Source organism: Schistocerca piceifrons, chromosome 7 (genome assembly GCF_021461385.2).
Source record: "Schistocerca piceifrons isolate TAMUIC-IGC-003096 chromosome 7, iqSchPice1.1, whole genome shotgun sequence".
In the NCBI taxonomy this organism is placed as follows: Eukaryota; Metazoa; Arthropoda; class Insecta; order Orthoptera; family Acrididae; genus Schistocerca; species Schistocerca piceifrons.
This window is the reverse complement of record NC_060144.1, coordinates 101,423,790-101,448,432: the sequence shown is the minus strand read 5'-3', so window position 1 is coordinate 101,448,432 and position 24,643 is coordinate 101,423,790. Positions and strand designations below refer to the sequence as shown.

The 24,643-nt window shown below is 39.9% G+C and overlaps 1 non-coding gene across 1 annotated transcript; it reads left to right on the top strand.

Moving 5' to 3' along the window:
- Window positions 1–10,247: 10,247 nt before the first annotated feature.
- Window positions 10,248–10,322, top strand: Trnas-cga. Its single transcript has one exon. It is a non-coding gene; the product is annotated as a tRNA-Ser (tRNA).
- The last annotated feature ends 14,321 nt before the right edge of the window (window positions 10,323–24,643 follow it).

Sequence of the window (24,643 nt, the reverse complement as noted above, 5' to 3'; positions counted from 1 at the left end):
TCTGCTCTGAGATAAAATCTGTGTAATATGTTAATGCAACTATTATTACTCTCAGAAAACACACATTACCTCTATTATTAATTGCATCATATAAATTTATTATAATATTGTCTTTGCCACTTTTTGGAATTTTGAATATTTGAATATTAAATGTAGTACCTCTCATAACAGTAGTCTCACCAGATGTTAATATATCACTGTTTTTGTTGCACGAAACTTGAACAGATTGTTTAGTATTATTTGATGCTTTATATCTTCTCGAAATTAGTTAAAACAGTTGTGCATTTGCTGTTGTTACATTCACCTTATGTCCTTTTTCTAACATTAGCTCTCTCTCTATTTCTACCATAGAATTAAGTTCTTTCGCTATAAAATCTGTTTTCTGCCTAATAGTATCGAGTTTACCAATATTAGCATCGTTAAAGACAATTTTATTGTCGACACACCAAGCTTTAAATTTTCCTTAAGTTAAGATTTTATTTCTTTAATCTTCTTTTTCGACTGTTTTTTCTCTTTTTCTTGCTCAAATAGTTTACTATTGAATAAATAAATCTGTCTAGTCTCATTATGCATTCTTGTCTTGGTGGTCGAGTTCTTTCAAATCCATCATTATCAAATCTGTAAAAATAATTTATGTCAAATATATATTTTGGTCTCATTTTAATCTTTTGGAATAGTTCTTGATAAAATGAAAAATCTTGTAAAATAAGTGATTAATTATTCCTCACTTCTTTAATTTGCTGTAGCCTCTAACACTAAGATTTTAGCTCTAGCTTTAAGTTCAACTACTGTCAAATTACTGAGAGTTCTTTTGGAATAGGTAAATTATGTGGTGTAATTAAATTAATTGATTCATCTTTATGTAATCTGTTGTAATTAGTTATGTCAGTTCTTCTACAATTATCACATAGTGTGGCAATTGTGAATTAATCCACCTTACACTTCTATTTAATGAAAAAACTTTATGAAGGAATTTTAAATTGTTATTTCTTATTTTTTTCATTTTCCAGAAGACTTTTGCAACATCTACTAGAATGTTTATCTTTACACAATGTGTGTGCTAGTTCTGCGTGGTTCGCAGGAGAGCTTCTGTAAAGTTAGGAAGGTAGGAGATGAGGTACTGGCAGAAGTAAAGCTGTGAGTACCGGGCGTGAGTCGTGCTTTGGTAGCTCAGTTGGTAGAGCACTTGCCCGCGAAAGGCAAAGGTCTCGAGTTCGAGTCTCGGTCGGGCACGCGGTTTTAATCTGCCAGGAAGTTTCATATCTGCGCACACTCCGCTGCAGAGTGAAAATCTTATTCTGGAAACATCCCCTAGGCTGTGGGTAAGCCATGTCTCCGCAATATCCTTTCTTTCAGGAGTGCTAGTTCTGTATGGTTCGTAGGAGAGCTTCTGTAAAGTTTGGAAGGTAGGAGACGAGGTACTGGCAGAAGTAAAGCTATGAGTACTGGGCGTGAGTCGTGCTATGGTAGCTCAGTTGGTAGAGCACTTGACTGGGAAAGGCGAAGGTCCCGAGTTCGAGTCTCAGTTGGGTACAAAGTTTTAATCTGCCAGGAAGTTTCAGTTTTGTGTTTAACTAGAATAGCCCAAGCATATGCTGAAAAATCTGGTTATCATAAATCATTAATACCAAAAAAGACAACATTTCTTCATTTAAATTTTTTTCTCATCAGTTTATGTACTTCATTAATAATTTCTTCATGACTATCAACTTCAAATTTTCTTAACAATTTTATTTTGTATGTCATTCCTTCTATCTTCTGTCTTCCATTTTGTAGTTGTTACTCTTTGAGGATTATGTGTTTCAGTAGATTTTTTTCAAGATTTTCTTCAAGCACCAGATGTGATTTTCCATTTGTATAGATAATGAACTTAATAAAATTTAAATTTTGTTATTCAATTCTGTTATCATTATATGTGTGTAAAAACAATTCGCCAAACAAGAATAATGCACCTGGAAGAGGTTGGTTTAACAGATTGATTTTCAGCTACAAATATTTAATCCTTTATTTTCGTTTCAAGTGATGGATTATTGAATTGTTTTGGAGATAAAATTTGAGGCTTCCTGCATTATATCTTGTTATATCTATCACAATATATCTTTACCCCAAATAAAATAATTCGCTTGATTTTCATGTCCAACCAAAATATGTATTTTAATACTTAATCACCAGTAACAAAATAAAATTTCAATTTATGTTTGTCACATATTTTAGCTTGAGGATTACTTAAGTGATTTAAGTATTGTGTAAGTGTGACTTCGAGAAGTAATTTGTAAAAGCTCTTTCTATGTCCTTTTTTGTAAAGTAATTTGTAAAAGTGTTATAGTTGTCACTATGAAGGTGATTCATATTTCATTAAGATGTGTTGTCGTGACACTGTTATTCAGTTGTCTTAGAATACCTGTGTTTTCAGGTTTTGTAACATATCCTTTTTCTTAGTATTGTTTTTTGAATCCATCATAATCGCTTATTGTAACTTTCAAACCATAATCGTCTATCTTTAAAATTAGTACATCCTTTTTTTTAAAAATGTTATCTAATTCTTTGTGACTTGTTTTGCTTAAATTTTCTATTTTGGATCAGTTTCATTTAAATGTATCTTTTCATCTTTAGACTACAGATTATTTCTAAAAGTCTGTATTTACTACAGTCAAAATTTCGTTAATCTTATAAATTATGACATCTATTTTCAGACAAATGTACAGAAACGGTCTCAAATAACTTTATTAAAATTGTGGAATCGTTGTCTGTTACAGTATAGCTCACTTGAGCCAATATGTTTGACCACATCTTCAGGTATGTTTCCTCCAGATGAATAAGACATAAATTTTTCTATTTGTTCTTATAATAGAGTCAACGTGAGCCATTATGATCAAAAGTATGTAAACTCACTATTCCTGATATGTACTCTGTAGGATAATTAGATAATTCAACATAATAAATAACCACAGAAGTATTTGAATTTGTATTGTTTAGCAAGTTTTTCTGTATGAAAATTACTTAATACATTAGGATATATATCGATTACTTTTTCCATTTTCAATTGCAGTGCTATCTTTCTTTTCTATCCTTATGTCATTTTTTTCTTCTAATTCTTTATCAGCTTTTTTCTTTTCCATCACAGCTTTGTCAGTACCAGCTGCTGCACCAGCTAGTGAACCAATAGTTGTTAGGTATGGTAATGTTCCAAGTCAGAAAGAAAGGAATCCTTCTTCATGTTTTGTTTTTCCAGAACCTTCTTTCTTTTTTTTAGGTAATCAATAATCATTTTTACTACGGGTATACCTAATGTTATGAGCAAACTGTCACCAGTTTCTTATCACCCTGATAGAGTCTTAAAATTTTGTTTCTACCTCTCTTTATTTTTTGTGCACCAGTTATAAAATACCAGTACTACTTAATTTTTCATTATTCAGTTCAATTCTAATTCTAATTTTGGTTTTGTTTTGCCACTAGATAGCAAAATATTCTTTATCACCTTTTTTCATTTTCATTACTGCTTTGTCAATACCAGCTCCTCCACCAGCTAGTGAACCAATAGTTGTTAGGTATGGCAATGTTCCAAGTAAGTAACAAAGGAATCCTTCTTCATGTTTTGTTTTTCCAGAACTTTCTTTTTTTTAGGTAATCAATAATCATTTTTACTACGGGTATACCTAATGTTATGAGCAAACTGTCACCGGTTTCTTATCGCCCTGATGGAGTCTTAAAATTTTGTTTCTGCCTCTCTTTCTTTTTTGTGTGCCAGTTATAAAATACCAGTATTACTAAATTTTTCATTATGTAGTTCAACTCCAATTCTAATTTTGGTTTTGTTTTGCCAGTAGATAGCAAAATATAGTCAATGCTGAAATTATTTATGTGTGGAGATAAAATTTTTTATAAGGAGTAATATTTTTTATAGCCCTAACCATTACCATCAACACCCACACCCAATTTTTCTCTTTCCATACATTATTCCTCTATCGTCCTAGCTAATTTGAAACCAAGTGATGCATCAGAAGCTCTCTTTTGCAGCTAAATGAAACTCTTTGTCAGCTTGCTGACTAGATTTTAAATATTTATGATCTTTATGAACTCTAACACAATATCATGTTCATCTGAGGAATTCATACCCTTCTTAACACAAGCTAATCCTTCTTCTACATTAGTAAAAGGTCCACATTGCACATAATGGGGTAAATGAATCTCTCGCATTGGTAAATTATTTAACCTCAGTTCACTAAATCCTTCCCATATTTTTCTCTTTTCCCAAATTGCGGAGAAAGTTATAAAAAATCTAATCAAATGTGGAACTCCTTTGGACTCTTGATAATAAAATCGCTAAATTTATTTGTGAATATTTGTGTTGCACCCATTTTTTCACTATGACAATTCTTCTCCATTAAAACATGATATTCTATGTATTAAATCTCTAACACCATTCTTCTAAATATATGCAATTGGTATTTCTGTAAATTTTATTTATATGCCTTCACTATTTTTATATTTGAAAAATATGTTCTTGACACTGGTTGTCTTAATTTTGGAAAATAATCTTCAACAATGTGTTTCTTTGCCTTTACTTTATCATATGTCATTTGAATTATAATCAGAATATAATGTTCCTCAATGAATAACATATCTGGATAATCTGATAAATAAACAGGATCAACTTTCTCATTCCTATCATCCATTAATATACTTTAAAATTCCTTCACTTCTGATTATTTTCTACTTTCATCTTCAACTTGAGGTATCTTTTTTCCTGTTTAATCTCTTCATCATATGTGTTAAATGCATCTTGATTTCTGTGTCACTTAATGTACACTCATACTAAAAGTGTGATCATTAGACCATTCACATTTCCTGGAACATCTCCAAATTCTTCGAAATGCCTATCGCAATATGGAATAATTTTTTTCAACCTCTCTATTTTCTTTGTAGCTATCGGTACATTATCACCTGAACCTTCGATTCCTTCTTTAATTTTTTCAGGTGCATTAGTAACAGATTAATCTTTTTTATATTTTTGTTATTCTTTTCTTGTTTGTTTTTTTCCAAAACTTGAATCCTTCTTTCAATCCTTCAACTTCTTTTGTGTTTCATTTTACTTTTTAAGAAACTCTGGGACATACAGTATTTCAAGAACATTTACTAAGGATAAAAAAATTGATGAAATTAATTTTGAACATTTATATGTATGTATTGATTTACTAATAGTAACAAGAGAAAGGCAATCTGCTTTTACAGTTACAAAAAGATAGGAACCATTTGTAACTGGCCCACATTTAGCTGCTTTAGTAACCAATTGACAACTTATATAATGTTGACTATTTTTTTCAACAAAATACCATCTACATGGCCTAATACATATGAAAAATTATCTTTTAAAGTGCTCATTTAATAAGGATAAGAAGTATTAGTTAGGAAATATTTTATACAACATCTAAATTTTCCTTCATTAGGTTTCCTAGTCATATCTATTGTAAAAAATCACGACTCTTACTCTAACAGTTACTACATATTTCTTTAAAAAGAACTGTCAAGTTCATGATAAATGTGGTTTAAAGTTGTTTCATCTTGTTTGAAAATATTTAAAAATGTTAGTTTTTCTTGGACTAATTGTTTAATATTTTAGAATATGTCTGAACTAAATAAAAACAATCAGTTCCTTTGCATCTACCGCAAGCAAAATATTCTCAAATTACATCTTGATTTTCAAGAACTACAAGTGAATTATCTTGGCATTGATACAATGGTTTAATTTCATCATTATTCTCGATAAAAGTAGTAATCCTCTCATTATTTTTATATTGAAATTTTTAGAAATCTTTACAAACTCTTGATATTTTGGTTGATTTATATTTTTGGAATAAGTGGACAGATGACCTGTTTTTCCGATTTAACCATGCTGGAGATCATATATAATTGTCAGTCGTTAATGTTAGTATTCTGCAGCCACTTGGTCTTATTATTGCACATCCAATATAATTTGGTATCATTTTACCTAGTATATTTTTTATTTCTTCTCTGGAATTCTTATTTTTGGATCCCAATAAGTTTTTATTTAATTAAATAAATTTTTATTAATATCAAATAAGTCGCTTATTGAGTGATAACTCATCTGTGATCAAAGAAAATTGACTCTACTTTATGAGAAATTATAGTGATGTTCCACTTTTGGTTTATATATAACTTTTTTATCTCCAAATATTACATCAAAAGACAATAAGTTGCATTGTGATGGACAAATGACAGATATTCCTATTGGTGAACATAGTTTGAAAAGCTTGGAAAAAATTTATTTATTAAGAAAAGCGAAATATTGACATGAAAGCAGACACAATTTTAAAAAGAATTATTATTGAGAGATATGTTAAATTAAAAGGAATATAAAAGACAGTATTGGAAGTGTGCTTGGATCTAGTGCTCAGATTATTGAGGGTAACGAAAAAGCTGTTGCTAATGATGTTCTTAAAATTATTCTGTTTGAATTAATCAACATAAATTTTAATCTCTCTGATGGAATATTCATGAAACATACTGCTCACTTTCATTGAGAAACAAACATTATTGTTTCATTTAAGCCTAGCACTGAATTTGGTGAAACAGTAATTCATGACCCACATTATCCTGTATATATTCTAATTTTTAATAGTATGGAGAAATTGAAAATAACTATAATTGATAAAAATGATAATTTAATTGTCTTCAATGGAGCTTGTGTGACAGTTGTTTTAGTAATGTATTACTAAAATTTTATCATTATTAAATGAATCACACTCAGTTGTACATGAGCTTCAGTATTATTGGAGCGATGATTCAACTTGTGATGGAAAATCTAATAAAAAATTAATTGATAATGATGAGGCAAAGCTATTTGGTTTTATAAGCATAAAGACAGGAAATAATGCTACATCTAGAACAGAGCATCCTTTTATTTCATCATCAGTTTTATTATATTTGACTTCAGCTCTTAATGATGGAATAAGTGTGGAAAGACATATATGAAATAATGGTAAAGTAAAGAGCAAGAAAAATGAAATGCTTTATCCACTGAATATGTTTAGTAGCTTCTTTAGGGACTGTAAATAAATTTCAAGGGAAGGGACTCTTACTGTAATGTTTATTTGGAGTTCCAGTGCTGGACATGCTTTTCTTAGAAAGGCTGACTACAATGATACCGGAGTTGAATAAAAGATACTCTGACAAAAGAAAATAAAACTATAGTAGAATCTATGGATATTTGTGCACCTGTTGTTAAATATATACCTAATTATGAGCTTGAACAATGAGAAAATATACTGAAAAACCTTAAAATTACGTTATCTTTCTATGAACTACAAACTGTGGAAGTTACTAGTTTGAGTAACAAGAAATATTTTGAGCTGGATCTCAGGAATTGGTATTGATATGCGTGATTTTATTCATATTGTGTTTCAAACTGATCGAAGAAAAAACCGATTGGCTGATTGATTGCTATTTGATCATGTAAAACAGCAAAATAAATATTTGAAAAACGCAAGAAACGAAATATTTCCTCAAGAAGCATGGAATTTAGAATGACAAGATAATTATTTGAAAGTATATGACGCTTTTCGCAAATTTAAATAAGTTACTCAACTGAAAGGAAATGTTGATATAATCGTCACAATTTTGTAACAAATTATCCCCTGTATGTGATTAACCTAATGCTTAAAAATACTCTTACAACTAAAAAGACAATGATGGAAATGGTAGGTACATTTAGCAATAAAGTACTAAAAGGCATCCTGCTGCAGGGTTATAAGATTTTGCTCGTTCGTTGCACTGTTAAGTGCAAAAGTCCCACCTACTTCAGTATGGCGTCAGTTCACCACCCCATTTCTCTGCATACATATGTACTGTTCAGAAGGGGTAAAAGCAGCATTGATGAAAACGTCCCTCATACTTACGCAGCAGCAAGTATGCGTAAACTTTAGTAGCCAGCTACCCTGTAAATTCCTTATAATAATTTTCGGGTGGAAGGTGTTTGCTTCTTTCCTTCAGTAAAATATCAAATTTCTAATACAGGTCTTTTTATTTCCTTTAGCTGAAATGAAAAAACCTGCCATCAAGCCCGCATGTAATCAACTATCAAAACTACTGCTCTCAGTTCACAGTTCATGCAATCCAGATCACATGCAAAGTAGCCAGAATTTTACCTAAGTCCATCCCAGAATGATTAAACGATCTTACAGTCAAAGTTCCACTACTAATAGTGAGTTTAACGTTCGGTCCTTTTCAGTGGGTTACTTTAACAGTAACTGCTCGCCAAATATCCCACCTATGAAAACAGAACATGCCACATGGTATTCTTACACAGGCCAAAAGTTCACACATGATATAACTTTTCAACAAAACAGTTCCAATATTCCAACTTTCAACAAACTGTACGTAAAAGCAACTGCTTTCACAACAACACAATCTGGACGCAAAAACCAATTACCTGTTCATTTTACACATAATGATGACTGAAACGTTCAACATGACAGCATGTCCAATAACTGACTAGCGATTGTCTTGACTGCTGCTTCTACCACAGCATATGTATCTAGCAGTGCACAGGAACAGCTTAACTCTGATTGGCCCATTATTTTGGCTGGCCAATCAGAAGAATTGTTCGAGATCGTTCTCATGCGAAAACTGGCCTGCTCCAATCATTATTCACAGATGAATTTAAGTCATTCCAAATTGCAAATACTAATATCAGATTTAATAAAACCAACAAAAAGAAAATTAATCTTGAAATAAGTTTAGAAATTGATTTTACTTTATATTGATATTATGGCTGCCTCCGTACAAAAGCAAGTACACTTAGACATACGCCATCAGCAATGTGGGTACAAACATCTTTCCCACACTGTGATTGCTTAATGCTTTACGTAAAATTAATCTTGAAATTTAACGTATGCTTCTCATACACTCTCACATTTATTTTCATTTATTCCCACAACAACATAAAACACAAATAATAATTGTATTTTAATTTTATATTATGAATAGAAAAATAATTAAAGTTTTTCAATTAAAATCTGCCCATTGAGAGTTCTGGTTATGTTTTCAAATGACGCCAAAAGATAGACTGTTATAGTTCCTAACTGAATTTAATTCACTAAGTGTCTGAAACTATGATAGTTAAAGGGTTGAAATTTTTATACAATCTTCTCCTGAATAACAAAAGGTAGTGTACCAATTTTGAAAACGACTGAATTATATTTAATACGGTTTATTAAGGTTCACAGGTGGCATGAATATACAGTCACACAAAGTGACACAGATACCGTATCTCACAGCTAGCATTAGCGACAGGTGCGAATGACTCATCGCTAAGACACAACTTGCTGTCTCCTTCACAGCCAATGGCTCCAGTACTGCAGGCTGTACTGCAATGCAGCTTACTACATTAACCATTATCGCATAAGTAATCATGCTACAAAGACAAGCATCGCCAAACTTGGGGGAAGGATGGCGTGATATTAGAGAACATTTCCAGAATGAGATTTTCACTCTGCAGCGGAGTGTGCGCTGATATGAAACTTCCTGGCAGATTAAAACTGTGTGCCGGGCCGAGACTCGAACTCGGGACCTTTGGCTTTCGCGGGCAAGTGCTCTACCAACTGAGGTACCAAGCACGACTCACGCCCCGTCCTCACGGCTTTACTTATGCCAGTACCTCGTCTCCTACCTTCCGAACTTTACAGAAGCTCTCCTGCGAACCTTGCAGAACTAACACTCCTGAAAGAAAGGATATTGCGGATACATGGTTTAGCCACAGCCTGGGGGATGTTTCCAGAATGAGATTTTCACTCTGCAGCGGAGTGTGCGCTGATATGAAACTTCCTGGCAGATTAAAACTGTGTGCCCGACCGAGACTCGAACTCGGGACCTTTGCCTTTCGCGGGCAAGTGCTCTACCAACTGAGCTACCCAAGCATGACTTACGCCCGGTACTCACAGCTTTACTCCTGCCAGTACCTCGTCTCCTACCTTCCAAACTTTACAGAAGCTCTCCTGCGAACCTTGCAGAACTAGCACTCCTGAAAGAAAGGATATTGCGGAGACATGGGTTAGCCACAGCCTGGGGGATGTTTCCAGAATGAGATTTTCACTCTGCAGCGGAGTGTGCGCTGATATGAAACTTCCTGGCAGATTAAAACTGTGTTCGCAGGAGAGCTTCTGTAAAGTCTGGAAGGTAGGAGACGAGGTACTGGCAGAAGTAAAGCTGTGAGGACGGGGCGTGAGTCGTGCTTGGGTAGCTCAGTTGGTAGAGCACTTGCCCGCGAAAGGCAAAGGTCCCGAGTTCGAGTCTCGGCCCGGCACACAGTTTTAATCTGCCAGGAAGTTTCATTAGAGAACATGTCAACTGCATAGTGTATGGACCTTCCATCAAGAGCTCACAATGAAGCGTTTTTATGTTGTGAAGGGAAGAACCTTCGGTAAGATGTTCAGCCACATACTCCACCTTGACATCTACTCAAACGTTATTGATCCAATTAATTGTCATGTGTGTGTGGGGGGGGGGGGGGCAGGGGGCTGGGGCTGCAGTTTCATCCTTCTTCCAGATGACATTGTCGCTAAAATGCATGTATTAATGTCCAGGATACCAACAAGAAACTATTCAGGTCATGCTCATCTTACAGATACATATGAAATGTCTAACATCTGCAAGCATTTTAACTTTAAAGGAATCTCATTCCCTATCTAAATCCCAGACCTGCAAAAATTTGCGAGACAGAACCCTAGATGCTCTGTTTATGTTAGCAATATGCATGTAGATGAGAAGAGAAGCAAGCTGGGAGATGTGAAGCATAAAATAGGAACTTTTTCCTCAACTGCGTTGGCAATTTTGCCTTCAGAATTCTTATAACATCTCTACTGTAGTTGTGTCACCCCAGCAACGGGTTTTGTTTATGTCTTTCTCAAAATATCTGTGTAGAGTTCCTTGTTGGCAATTGTAGTATTCTGGACTAAACACCTCTTTCCGCAAGCGTTCCTGCTGGCACAGAGCCCATACTGCGCCAGGAATGCTCTCTCAGATCGTTCGTAAGAATCACAACGATCAATTATTTCCGATTCCCATAGGGTTCCATCATCCTGCATGCGTGATACGACAAACTGTATCTTTTGTGTGTCTGTCCCTGATTTGAGTAAACACCCTGAATAATTTTAAACACAATGGGTAAGGTTCTCCTTTCATATGAAGATTAAAAACCTGAAACTGTCGATTTTTCTGGCATTAGTACTGACGATAAAATATTCGTAGTTCAGTTTTGCAGGGAGAATAATTTGAGATACTCTCATATTGTCAGACCTGACATCCTGAGATTCTTCTTTGCTCTGAAGATTTCAGATCTTTTCCTGTATGACACGACATTTCATAAAATCGGTGCAGTGGGAGTCGTTGCAAGTATTGCAGGTAGAAGGCGAAGCAAGGTTAGAGCATTCTTTAAGATCCTGAGAAATCAGTACCCAGAACAACCACCTCTTGCTGTAATAACGGACTTGATACGCCTGAGCATTGAGTCAAACAGAGCTTGGATGGCGTGTACAGGTACAGCTGTCCATGCAGCTTAAACACAATACCACAGTTCATCAAGGGTAGTGACTGACATATTGTGACGAGCCAGTTGCTCGGCCACCATTGACCAAACATTTTCAACTGGTGAGAGATCTGGAGAATGTGCTGGCCAGGGCAGCAGTCGAACATATTCTGCATCCAGAAAGGCCCGTACAGAACGTGCAACATGCGGTGGTGCATTATCCTGCTGAAATGTACAGTTTCACAGGGATCGAATGAAGACTAGAACCATGGGTCGTAACACATCTGAAATGTAACGACCACTGTTCAAAGTGCCGTCAGTGTGAATAAGAGGTGACCGAGATGTGTAACCAATGGCACCCCATACCATCACGCCGGGTGATACGCCACTATGGCGATGACGAATACACGCTTCCAATGTGCGTTCACCGCGATGTCGCCAAACACGGATGCGACTATCATGATGCTGTAAACAGAACCTGGATTCATCCGAAAAAATGACGTTTTGCCATTTGTGCACCCAGGTCCGTCGTTGAGTACACCATCGCAGGCGCTCCTGTCTGTGATGCAGTGTCAAGGGTAACCGCAGCCATGGTCTCCGAGCTCATAGTCCATGCTGCTGCAAATGTCGTCGAACTGTTCCTGCAGATGGTTGTTGTCTTGCAAACGTCCCCATCTGTTGACTCAGAGATCGAGACGTGGCTGCAGGATCCGTTACAGCCATGTGGATAAGATGCCTGTCATCTCGACTGCTAGGGATACGATGCCGTTGGGATCCAGCACGGCGTTTCGTATTACCCTCCTGAACCCATCGATTCCATATTCTGCTAACAGTCATTGGATCTCGACCGACACGAGCAGCAATGTCGCGATACGATAAACCGCAATCGCGATAGGCTACAATCAGACCTTTATCAAAGTCGGAAACGTGATGGTACGCATTTCTCCTCCTTACACGAGGCATCACAACAATGTTTCACCAGGCAACGCCGGTCACCTGCTGTTTGTGTATGAGAAATCGGTTGGAAACTTTCCTCATGTCAGCACGTTGTAGGTGTCGCCACCGGCGCCAACATTGTGTGAATGCTCTGAAAAGCTACTCATTTGCCTATCACAGGATCTTCTTCCTGTCGGTTAAATTTCGCGTCTGTAGCACGTCGTCTTCGTGGTGTAGCAATTTTAATGGCCAGTAGTGTAAGTTGCTGTCATCTTCAGTCTACAATTTACCAGGAGAAGAACGTAAGTACGACAGCCTGCTTAATTGTACAACAGTATGCAAGTTGAAACCGCCACATATAATCAGATCATAATATTTTATATGGTTTCTGAGTCTAATACTGCTGTGGATGAAACGTACAACCATAGTGAGAGTGGTAGCGAGTCATCCATAGAGCCGTTATAGTTATAGCCCATCAGGAAAGACTCATGGCTCCTACTATTAACCGTTGACCTGAGGCAAATTGTATCTGAAATAATACGTTAAGTTAGAGCTCGAGGAATGAAGGCTGGAACTATTGAAATTAAACTCAATCTTTCAGCGTCAAGAACCGCCATAACTACCGAAGCTTATGTCCCCACAGAAGCAGCGCGTCCAGTCAAAGCAACAAGAGTGCTGTACTCACTGATTTGTACGACCTTTTATGTAGTACAACATTTCTGAATCCATTACCCTTGAACTTAAAACATACCTCCCAGGCCTACCACCACAACAGATCATCAGGAGGAAAAAATCAATCATAATAAAGTCCATCAGTCCAACATCCATACTGACCTCCTCTGCCCAAAAGCCTCCTTAGTTCCTAGAATGGCAACCATCTGGACCAGATAACCCCATCGTCCCCACTACCCTCCTAACCACACCGATGTGATCACAAAGAATGACAAAGATCACAGGTTAGGAAGAAGAATTTGATTTCAATCTAAATAAATAATCCAAAAATCCCTTAGCATCACAAATCAATTTCATCCCACATACTTTGTGCATGTGTATACAGAATCTACCTCTACAGTAGATTATCTCGCTAAAGATAAACCACCACTGTCTCAAAGCTGAATCTTCCAGATCCTATCTCCAGTCTTACTGCAGCTCGAAGTGTCTGCCCACCTGACAGCTCATTGCAAAAATCAACACTACAAAACCTCTCATTGTCTTAAACAATGTCCTAACCTTGCTTCGACTTCTACCTGTAATACTTGCAACGACTCCCACTGCACCTATTTTATGAAATGCAATGCCAATCGCAACCTACCAAATATGGACTAACTGATCAAACTGTCCTGTCGATAATCTTATTGATGCGAACAATTTCCTCTGCCCACCTCCCACAGCTGACAAAATTCATAACGATCACACTCTAAAAAATCCATTCATTTCAAGGACCGCACACCCTCCAGCAAACCACCCTCGCAGCCTGTCGCTGCTACAGTTTCTTCCTACTGACTCATGAGTAGGAGACACTCGCATGCCACCAGAAAATTCCTAGACATATTAGGGACTTATTAAGTGCTAAAACACTCCGACACTGGCGCCAGACATGCACCAGACTCAATGTTACACTCCCTATTAACTCTCCCACACCACCTGCTCCTCGACAGAAATCATCCCTTGCCTGATGACCTGAACAAAGCGGAGTCAGATCCATCATTAAAAGAAACTGAGGATAGGGCACGATTGCTCGAACTGAAAATGGTCGAGAAATCTGATGAACGTGAACGATATCAGAGACGAAATAATATCAGATCGTCCGGGATTCCAGACAGTGGCAAAGGGAACACAGACGAATTAATGACGAATCTTGTCCATGACAAGCTAGGCTTTCTGGTGACACTGACTAACATAGATAGAATTCATAAAGTGGTGCGTAGGACACCAGAGCCTACAAAACCTAAATGAGTAACAGTAAAGTTCGTGTCATACAGGAAAAGATCTGAAATTTTCAAAGCAAAGTACAAACTCAGGATGTCAGGTCTGACAATATGAGAGTATCTCACCTCTGAAAGGTTAAGCATTTTGAACAATGCGGTTTCGAGATTTGGGTTATGAAGCACATGGACAAATGATGGCAGGATAGTGGTGAAGAGCTAAAATGGAAACTGATCAATTTAGCAGTGCAAATGAACTCGAAAGCTTGTACTTTAGCAGTTAAGAATATGTTATGGCTCGCGTTGGTGCCGTTGGTAGGTTGGCATTGTGTGATAGGGATAGTGGCGTCTCGTTTTCTTTTTGTGTTTAATGGGCGCCACTATGTTTGCTAGCGTTGATGTCCACTAGTGGCAGCAGCAGCCGTTATCGATATCTAGTAAGGTGGTGTTATCGTTGGAGGGACGTCAATTGTTTTCCGGGTCAGACTGTGTCGGGGAGTTTGGTTGGGACGGAGCAGCAGTGAGGTCCGGCAGCGCGTGGACATGCCGGGACTGCTGGCGGCACGCAGGCACTGCCGGATCGAGCGGCTGTAGTTGTGAGGGCCACAGCCTCGTTGTCCACCGGACCCAGGACGTTTGAGTTGATTGAACATTAACCCAGTAGTGGAACCTCCACTATTTTGAGATCATGCAGTTTGTTCGAGCATTGCTGCTCGAAGGGTCGGTGAGACGAAGAGCAACGACTGGAGTGTTTGGTGTTGGCGAAATTAATTATCCATGCTTCACTTCTTATCATTAATCATTGAATTCCTTGTGTTATTATTGGTGAAGTTCAACCAGCGGTATTTTTCTGCCTAGTGACCGCTAACGCCCCAGTTACCTGCTCTGTCGGTTAGCGTATTTTCTCGGCAGTGTACCTTTACACCCTTGCCGCTGCCGTCTGGTAAGGCGTATAGTTCGACAGCCTCGCCGGCCGAAGTGGCCGTGCGGTTAAAGGCGCTGCAGTCTAGAACCGCAAGACCGCTACGGTCGCAGGTTCGAATCCTGCTTCGGGCATGGATGTTTGTGATGTCCTTAGGTTAGTTAGGTTTAACTAGTTCTAAGTTCTAGGGGACTAATGACCTCAGCAGTTGAGTCCCCTAGTGCTCAGAGCCATTTAAACCATTTTTTCGACAGCCTCCTTGATTGTGGTTCGGATATTTTGTTTCTTTGGACGAATGGTTCAAATGGCTCTGAGCACTATGGGACTTAACATCTATGGTCATCAGTCCCCTAGAACTTAGAACTACTTAAACCTAACTAACCTAAGGACAGCACACAACACCCAGCCATCACGAGGCAGAGAAAATCCCTGACCCCGCCGGGAATCGAACCCGGGAACCCGGGCGTGGGAAGCGAGAACGCTACCGCACGACCACGAGATGCGGGCTTTCTTTGGACTACTTTGGTCGCAGTGGTTCTTTGTGCTTCTGGATGTTCTGAACACTGGATTATGAAGCCACAGTGTTGCCTGTTCACGTACATTTAAGGGGCGCTATCAGCTTGGTAGTTGATCAGTCGGAGTGAGGCTTGGTCAGTCTCGCGTCACCATTTGCTGGTCTGTCTGTCGTTCGCATTTGTGCGCCAGTTAGTGTCTGTCTGTCGAAGTGCGAGTATGTCTGTCGTTTGGATCAAACATTAAACCACTCTGCCAGTAACAGAACTCAGCTAGTGGTCGCCCGGTCGGGGCTGAGTTCCTGCATCTGAGTCTGTGCGTTAGGCCGCCAGTCTGCTCGAGTTGCTCGGGCAACGGTTATTGGCGGTTGGATCGGTCGGTTGGTCGGTCGCGCACTGAGCCACGAGATGACTTGTACGCCTTGAGCGTTGGTGCATGTGAGTCCAGTGGGCCGTGTAGAAAGGGGTAGTGGCTTCGCGGTTGACATGAGAGCAACAGGAGTGAAACCATGACATCGGGCTGGCCGGGCCGAGCTGCGACGCCGTGAGGCGGGAGATCGGCGCGCCTTCCTGCGTCCGTTGAAGCGGCTGGCAGCGGACGGTTCGAGAGAGCGTTGGGGGTGCTGCGCCAGGTCTTCGCCAGAAATCGCAGTTAATTAGAAGTTAAGTGATTGGAGATATGTTGTTTCATTTACTTGTTAAATTCTACTTGTTTTCTTGGTGAGGTCACCAGCCGCTTTGTTTTGGGGTCGTCCCACCATTCTTCTCCGTTTGCCCACACGCCGGAAGGTGGTTATTTGTGAATTGGGTGGTCCGTTTTTCCCTTGTGGAGTTGGGGTTGGTTACAGCAATCTGCGGTTCGGGTTGTTCAGTAATCCCCCTGTCAATCTGCCATACGTTAATAGCTGCCTCTGTCATGTTTGTCGGTTTCGGTGTTAACGAATTTATAGAATTATAGTGTAAAGGCCAAATTTCTGAAATATGTTTTTATCTTGCCTATCATCTTGCGAGGCGATATATGAGTAATCTAGAGCATGTTGTACATACATCTGAATTTCATGGGTTTTATTTAAATAGTCATTTTTATAAAGTTGCCACCCTTCCACTGTAAGAGTCCTTTTAAAAACAAATTTCACTTTCAGTGGCAAATAATTTCTTAGTGTGAGTGTTTGTACCATTTCCATCCCTCTTACAGGGTGCATAGTTAATGTGTTTGTGTGAGTTGTTAAAATTTTTAGTTTAAAGTAATCTGGTGTGTTGCAGATTTGCACCAGTGTAGTCTTTCAGAGGTTGTTGTGAGCGGTCGTGATTACGGCCGTGTTGAAAGGGAGCGGTAAGCTTCTCAGCCCGAAGGCTCATACTGTCAATATTGTTTTTTCTGCTTCTAAATAAAATTGTAACTTGATATTTCGAGGGTGCTTTTCTGCTTATAAATTTTAAATCTGTCTTTGAAAAGGCTTTTATGAATAAAATTCCCGTTTGTTAAAGGTAATTTCATTTTCATCAGTTCCTCCCTGGCAACTACTTCCACGCTCACCTAGTGTGATTAAATGTGTTAATGTTCTTGTAAATAAATGTTCTAGTAAATAAAGTAAATTCTTTACGAAAAGACTTTGAAAGTAAATTCACGGTTCATTGATGCTTAGGTTAATAAGTTTGATCTCACCCATCTGTCTTCACAGCAGGCCTCTGAATTAGTGGATTTGTTGCAGAGGTTCTCCGAGCTTCTCTGTGGTAGACTGGGGGTTACTTCTTGACTACCATATTCGTCTATCTGTCCATATTCCCGTTAGGCAGTCCCCATATCGTCTCTCATCGCCTAAGATACTAAGAGGAAAGATCTCTAAAATTCTCGAGCCAGGAGTTATTAGGCCTTCTATATCTGGTTATGCTTCCCCCATACTCCTTGTTTCTACGGATCAGGGGCGGAATTTTCGGCCTGTTGTTGACTACTGGCGGCTGAACACCAAGGTTGTTCTCGAATCAGTTCCTTTACCTGATCTTCATAACTCTTTTATTTGGTTTGCCGGTGCTATTTGGTTTACTGTGCTCGATCTGAATCAATCCTATTATCAGATTCCCTTAGCCGAAGAATGTAAACACGTTACAGCATTTTGTACTGATTGAAATCTGTTTGAGTTTAACAGGGTTCCCTTTGGTTTGGCTACTGGCGCAGAGGTTCTTGTTCGATTGCTGGATAATATTCTTGGAGACTTGAAATTAGTCTGTGTTTATAATTACTTGGACGACTTCGTGATTTATAGCCCTTCGTTTCAGGAGCATTTGGAACATATCTAGCAAGTTTTTGCTAGGTTTCAGGGGGCCGGTTTGACTGTTAAACCCAGTAAAGTCACATTAGCCAGGCAGCAGGTATCCTTCTTAGGTCACCTAGTATCAGGAGAGAGTATTCGCATTGACCACGAGCGGACTAAGGTATTGAGAGCTCTCCCGCCGCCTGCTGATTAACGTGGGATTGCCAGGTTCATAGGAATGGCGAATTATTTTAGGCGTTTCGTCCCTAATTTTGCTCAGTTGGCGGCTCCTTTAAATGAATAGCGTCGAAAACGGGTGCGTTTCTTTTGGACTACTTTGGTCATAGTGGTTCCTTGTGCTTCTGGATGTTCTGAACCCCGGATTATGAAGATGCAGTGCTGTCCTCCGGTTCCGCATTGCCTGGATTATTCCATCATTGTATTGGTTATCGGACTTTAGGTAGATTGTGCAAGAGTGTTTGTCTGCGTTTAAACTGTCACTAGTGTGAGTTGCCATCCGATTAGGCGAATACAACTCTTGGGTGGCTGTCTCATCGTTTACGAAATTGAGCGACTTTCTCAGGTCGATCCTTGGAGGACTGTCTGAGGCCCTCTACTCTCTTGCTTTGGTAAGATTGTGATGATTGTTTTTTTCTTAAAAAAATACTTTAATTTTGAATTATTACTGTTGGAGCCTTCGCCGACAAAGAGTTTGAATTTCTTGTCAATAAGCCGTGGTTGTATCTTAAGAAATATCTTAACACTGAAATGTTGATGATTGTTCTTTAAAATATTTTAGTATCTCTCGAAGAAGTTAAATTGCTTCTCAAAAATTTGCTATCCAGGCCATCAGCCGTGCAACTTGTTTGAGTTATTGCTATTGGGTCCTTCAGCAGACAAATAATGTAAATTTTTTGTCAATAAGGCCTTCAGCCATGAGTGCATTTTGTTTTAAGAATTTTAATTAGATATTGTTTCTTAACAGTGAAATTTCCTTAAAATATTTTAGTATCTCTTGGAGAACTGGTTCGTAAGAATTTGCTATCCAGGCCATCAGCAGTCAAATTTTTTTGGTGTTATTAGTATTAGGGCCTTCAACCGACAAATAATTTGAATTTCTGGTCAATAAGGCCTTCAGCCGTGAATGCAACTTGCTTAAGAATTTTTTTTCGTTAGACATTGTGTCTTAACAGACAAATTTTGATAATTGCTCCTTACTGTCAACCTTTATTTGCAATTGCTTCCAAATAAAGTGTACGTGATTTTTTTAAAAAACGAAGCAACTATCGGTAACTGATTACAGCCCCATCCACAATCATGACCGAATCCTGCCTCTCCCAAAGTGGTCTCAGTCAACCCTTGCTGCCGGTAGTTCGTGTGTTCATATGGTTATAGTAGATTACAGTTAAGCATAACTTGAGAAAAGTGTTCAGTGTTTTGTTTTACTTCATTAGTAATTCCCGTTTTTTCTTATCCCTTACCAACTGTGTCAATTGCTACACGAACTTAGTCCTGCTATCGTATCTTTTTTAGCAATTTATTATCTACATCTACATCTATATCTACATCAACATCTAAATCATTGATCTGCAAATCACAATTAAGCGCGAGACAGCGGATTGATTGAACCACCTTCAAGCTACTTCTAAACCGAACTATGGTTTCTCTTATTGTATCATGGTGATGATTTCTCTGGACGCAGTTGGGTGTCAACAGAATATTTTCGCCTTTGAAGAAGAAAGTTGATTGCTGAAATTTCACGAGAAAATCCTACCATAACGAAAAAACGTTAATGATTGCAACCCCAATTCACGTATCGTGTCAGTGGCAGTCTCTTCCCCATCTTACGATAGTACAAAACGAGCTACCCGAAGTCGGCATGGAGCCTTTAGCATTCAACCGCGACGCGATTTCTGTGTCACATCGTCAGTATGAGGGTGCGAGGCGTACAGTAAACAGGTTGTTGGTCATCGGAAACAAGCTAATGGACTCCCAGGAGAGGTTTCATGTGGTGACCGTAGCCACGTTTCTCTCTCAGAGAAGTCGGCGTGAGGCCTGTAGTATTCAGTGGCGACACAATTCCTATGTCGCACCATCATTGTGGTGGTGTTAGGGTTACATTAAACTTGTTGTGGTGAGTCGGAAGCAAGCTAATGGACACACTGGAGAGATTCATTCGGTGACCGTGGCCACGTTAGTCTCTCTGAGAGAAGTCTGCATGGAGCCTGTAGTATTCAAACGCGTCGCAATTTTTGTGTTGCATTGTCAATGCGAGAGTGCGAGGGTTACAGTACACGGTTTGTGGTGCATCAGAAACAAGTTACTGTACTCCCAGGAGAAGCTGCATATGGTGACTGTAGCCACGTTTGTCTCTCGGAGAGAAGTCAGCGTAGAGCCTGTAGTATGCAATCACGATGATATATCTGCGTCGCATCGTCAATGTGAGGGTACGAGACGTACAGTAAATAGGTTGCTGTGCATCGGAAACAAGCGAGTGGACTCCCAGGAGAGCTTCCATGTGGTGACCGTATACACGTTAGTCTCTCGGAGAGAAGTCGGCATGGAGCCCATAGTATTCAACCACGACACAATTTCAGTGTTGCATCGTCAATGTGACGGTACGATGGTTACCGTAAGTGGATTGTGGTGCATCAGAAACAAGCTACTGTACTCCCAGGAGTAGTTGCATTTGGTTACCATGGCCACGTTAGTCTCTCGGAGAGAAGTCAGCATGTGGCGTGTGGTATTAAATCGCCACGTCTTTTTTGTGTAGCATCGTCATTGTAAGGCTGTGAGGGTTTCAGTAAACGGGTGGTGGTGCATCGGAAACAAGCTAATGGACTCCCAGAAGAGGTTGCAACCGGTGACGATAGTGAAGTTAGTCTCTCGCAGTGAAGTTAGCATACAGCCTGTAGTATTCCATTATGATGCAATTTCTGTGCTGCATCTTCAATGTGAGCGTGCGAAGATTACATTAAAAGTGTTATGATGCATAGGAAACAAGCTATGGACTCCCAGGAGAGGGTCCATGTGGTGACCGTAGCCACGTTAATCTCTCGGAAAGAGAGCCATTAGTATTCAATCGCGACGCTGTTTCTGTATCGCATCGTCAAGATGAGGGTGCTAGGGTTGCAGTAAACGTGTTGTGGTGTATTGGAAACAAGCTACTGGACTGCCAAGAGAGGTTCTATGCAGTGGCCTTGGCCACATGAGTTCTCTGGGAGAAGTAAGCATGGAGCCTGTAGTATTCAATTGCGACGCATTTTCCGTGTTGTGCCGTCAGTGTCAGGTTGCATGTGTTACAGTAAACGTGTTGTGGTGTATTGGAAACAGCCTACTGGGCTCCCAGGAGAGGTTCCATATGTTGACCCTAGCCACATTAGTCTCACAGAAAGAAGTCGGCATGCCTGTAGTATTCATTTGTGTGGGTGCTAGGGTTACAGGAAACGGGTCGTGCTGCATCGGAAAGAAGCTAATGAACACCAAGGAAATGTCCAGCAGTGACAGTGGCCACGTTAGTCTCTTTGCGAGAAGTCACCATGCAGCCTGTAGTATTGAATCGCGCTGAAATTTTTGTGTCCCATTGTCAATGTGACTGTGTGACGGTTACAGTAAATGGGTTGCGGTGCATCGGAAATAAGCTACTGGACTCCCAGGAGACGTTACATGTGGTGACCGTGGCGAAGTTAGTCTCTGAGGGAAGCCGGCATAGGGCCTGTAGTACTCAATTTCGACGCAATTTCAGTGTGGAAACGTCAATGTGAGGGGGCGAGTTGTTGTGATGGTTCGGAAATAAGCTATTGGACTCCCAGAAGAGTTTCCAGTCGTGACTGTAGCTACGTTAGCCTCTGGGAGTGGAGTCCGCATGTAGCATTTAGTTTTTGATCAGGACACAATTTCTGTGTCGACTCATCAATGTGAGGTTGCGAGGGTTACAACACAAGTGTTGTGCTGCATCGGAAACAAGGTGATGGACTACCTGGAGGTGTTCGATGAAGTGACAGTAGGCACGTTGGTCTCTCTGTGAGAATTCAGCATGGAGTCTGTAATATTGTATCACATCTCAACTTCTCTGTCTCATTGTCGGTGTGAGGGTCCAAGAGTTTCAGTAAACAGGTTTTGGTTCATTGGATACCAGCTATTGGTTTCCCAGGGGTGGTTCCATGCAGTGGCCTGGGCCACGTTGGTCTCTCGGGAGAAGTCGACGTAGAGTCTGTAGTATTCAATGGTGACAGAAATCTGTGTTGCATCGTCAATGTGAAAGTTCGAGGGTTACAGTAAACGGGTTGTGCTACATCGGAAACAAATTAATGTACCCCAGTAGAGGTTCAGTGCAATGACAGTAGCCACGTTAGTCTCTTGGAGAGACGGCTTTAGTAATCAAGCACGAAGTAATTGCTGTGTCTCATCGTCAATGTGACGGTGTGAGGGTTCCAGTGAACGGGTTGTGATGCATCAGAGACAAGCTACTGCCCTCCCAGGATAGGTTCCAAGCTGTGACCATAGTCACGTTAGTCTCTCCACGAAATGTCGTCATGGAGCATGTAGTATTCAATATAGACGCTATTTCTGTGTCGCATGGTGAATGTGAGGGTGCGAGGGTTACAGGAAACATGTTGTGCTGCATCAGAAACAAGATATTGCACTCGCAGGAGAGGTTCGATGCCGTGACGATAGTCTCTCGGCGAGAAGTTGGCATGGAGTGTACAGTATCCAATCGGGACACAATTTCTGTGTCGCATCGTAAATGTGAGGGTGGGAGACTTACAGTAAATGGGTTGTGGTGCATCGGAAGCAAGCCACTGGACTTCCATGAGAGGTTCCATGTGGTGACCATAGCGAAGTTCTGAGGGAACCCGGCATAGAGCCTGAAGTACTCAATTTCGACGCAATTTCTGTGTCGCATCGTCAATGTGAGGGTGTGAGGATTACAGTAAACTTGTTGTGATGGTTTGGAAATAAGCTACTGGACTCTCTGGAGACGTTCCATGTGGTGGCCGTAGGCACGTTGGTCTCTCTGTGAGAAGTCGGCACGGATTCTGTCGTATTGTATCACATCTCATCTTCTGTGTCACACTGCCGATGTGATTGTGAGAGGATTACAGTAAAGGGGTCTTGGTGCATCGGATACAAGCTAATGGACTCCCAGGAGAGGTTCCATGCGGTGACTTTAGCCACTTTAGTCTCTTGAAGAGAAGACGTCATGGGGTCAGTAGAATTCAATCGCGATTCAATGTCTGTGTCTGTCCGTCAATTTGAGGGTGCGAGGGTTACAGTAAATGGTGCATCGGATACAAGCTAACGGACTGCCAGGAGAGTTTCCATGTTGTGACCGTAGCATGTTATTCTCTCGTAGAGAACTCGGCATGGAGTCTGTAGTAACCAATCACGACGCAATATCTGTGTTGCATCGTTAATGTGAGAGTTCGAGGGTTACAGTAAACGGGTTGTGATGCATCGGAAAATAGCTACTGGACTCCTAGGAGAGGTTCCATACCGTGACCGTTCCCACGTTACTCTCTCGGAGAGACGTCGGCTGGAGCCTAAAGTATTCAATTGCGATTAAATTTCTGTGTCGCATCGTCAATATGAGGGTGGGAGGGTTACAGTAAGCGGGTTGTGGTGCATCGGAAACGAGCTAATGGACTCCCAGGTGAGGTTTCATCGGTGACCATAGTCATGTTAGTCTCTCAGAGAAAAGTCGACATGGAGCCTGCAGTATTCAATCGCGACGCAATATCTGTGTTTGAATGGTCAATGTGAGGGTTTTGGTGCAACATAAATATGCTACTGGACTCCCAGGATAGGTTCCATGCGGCGACCGTAGCCACATTAGTCTCTCGGAGAGAAGTCGTCATGAAGCCTTTAGTATTCAACACGACACAATTTCTGTGTCGCATCGTCAATGTCAGGGTTCGAGGGTACAGTATGGGTGACAATTGTGTAGAAAGTCTATTTAGTAGGCCTGTTGCACTTAATATCAATATATAGCAGTCTTTGATTTTTTAAAGAATGAGTCATTTATGTCATCGTTACAATTTAAGTTACTGGAGGAGGGGGAAGAGGAAATTAGTGTTCAATATCCCTTCGAGAACGAGGTCATTAGACACGGAGCACTAGCTCAGATTATATGTGGGGAAGTAAATCGGCCAAACCCTTTGAAAGGAAGCATTTCGGCATTTGCCTGAAGCAGTTTAGGGTAATCACAGAAAACGTTTTACAGGATGGCTGGACTCGGTTTTCAATCGTCGCCCTCCTGACTGCGAGTCCAATGTGCGGACCACTGCATCAGCTCACTCGGTATTATAAATTATTCGTAATTGTAATCCCTGAGTATTTAGTTGAATTTACAGCACTTAGCTTTTTGTGTGATTCATCATGTAACCGACATTAATTGATTTCTTTTAGTACTCATGTGAAAGACTGCACACTTTCATACTTTAGAATCAATAGCCACTTTTCGCACCATAAAGATATCTTGTATAAATCATTCTGCAACTGGTTTTGATCATCTTGCTCAGGTTGTCTCGTATGTCGTTTATGTAAATCAGGAA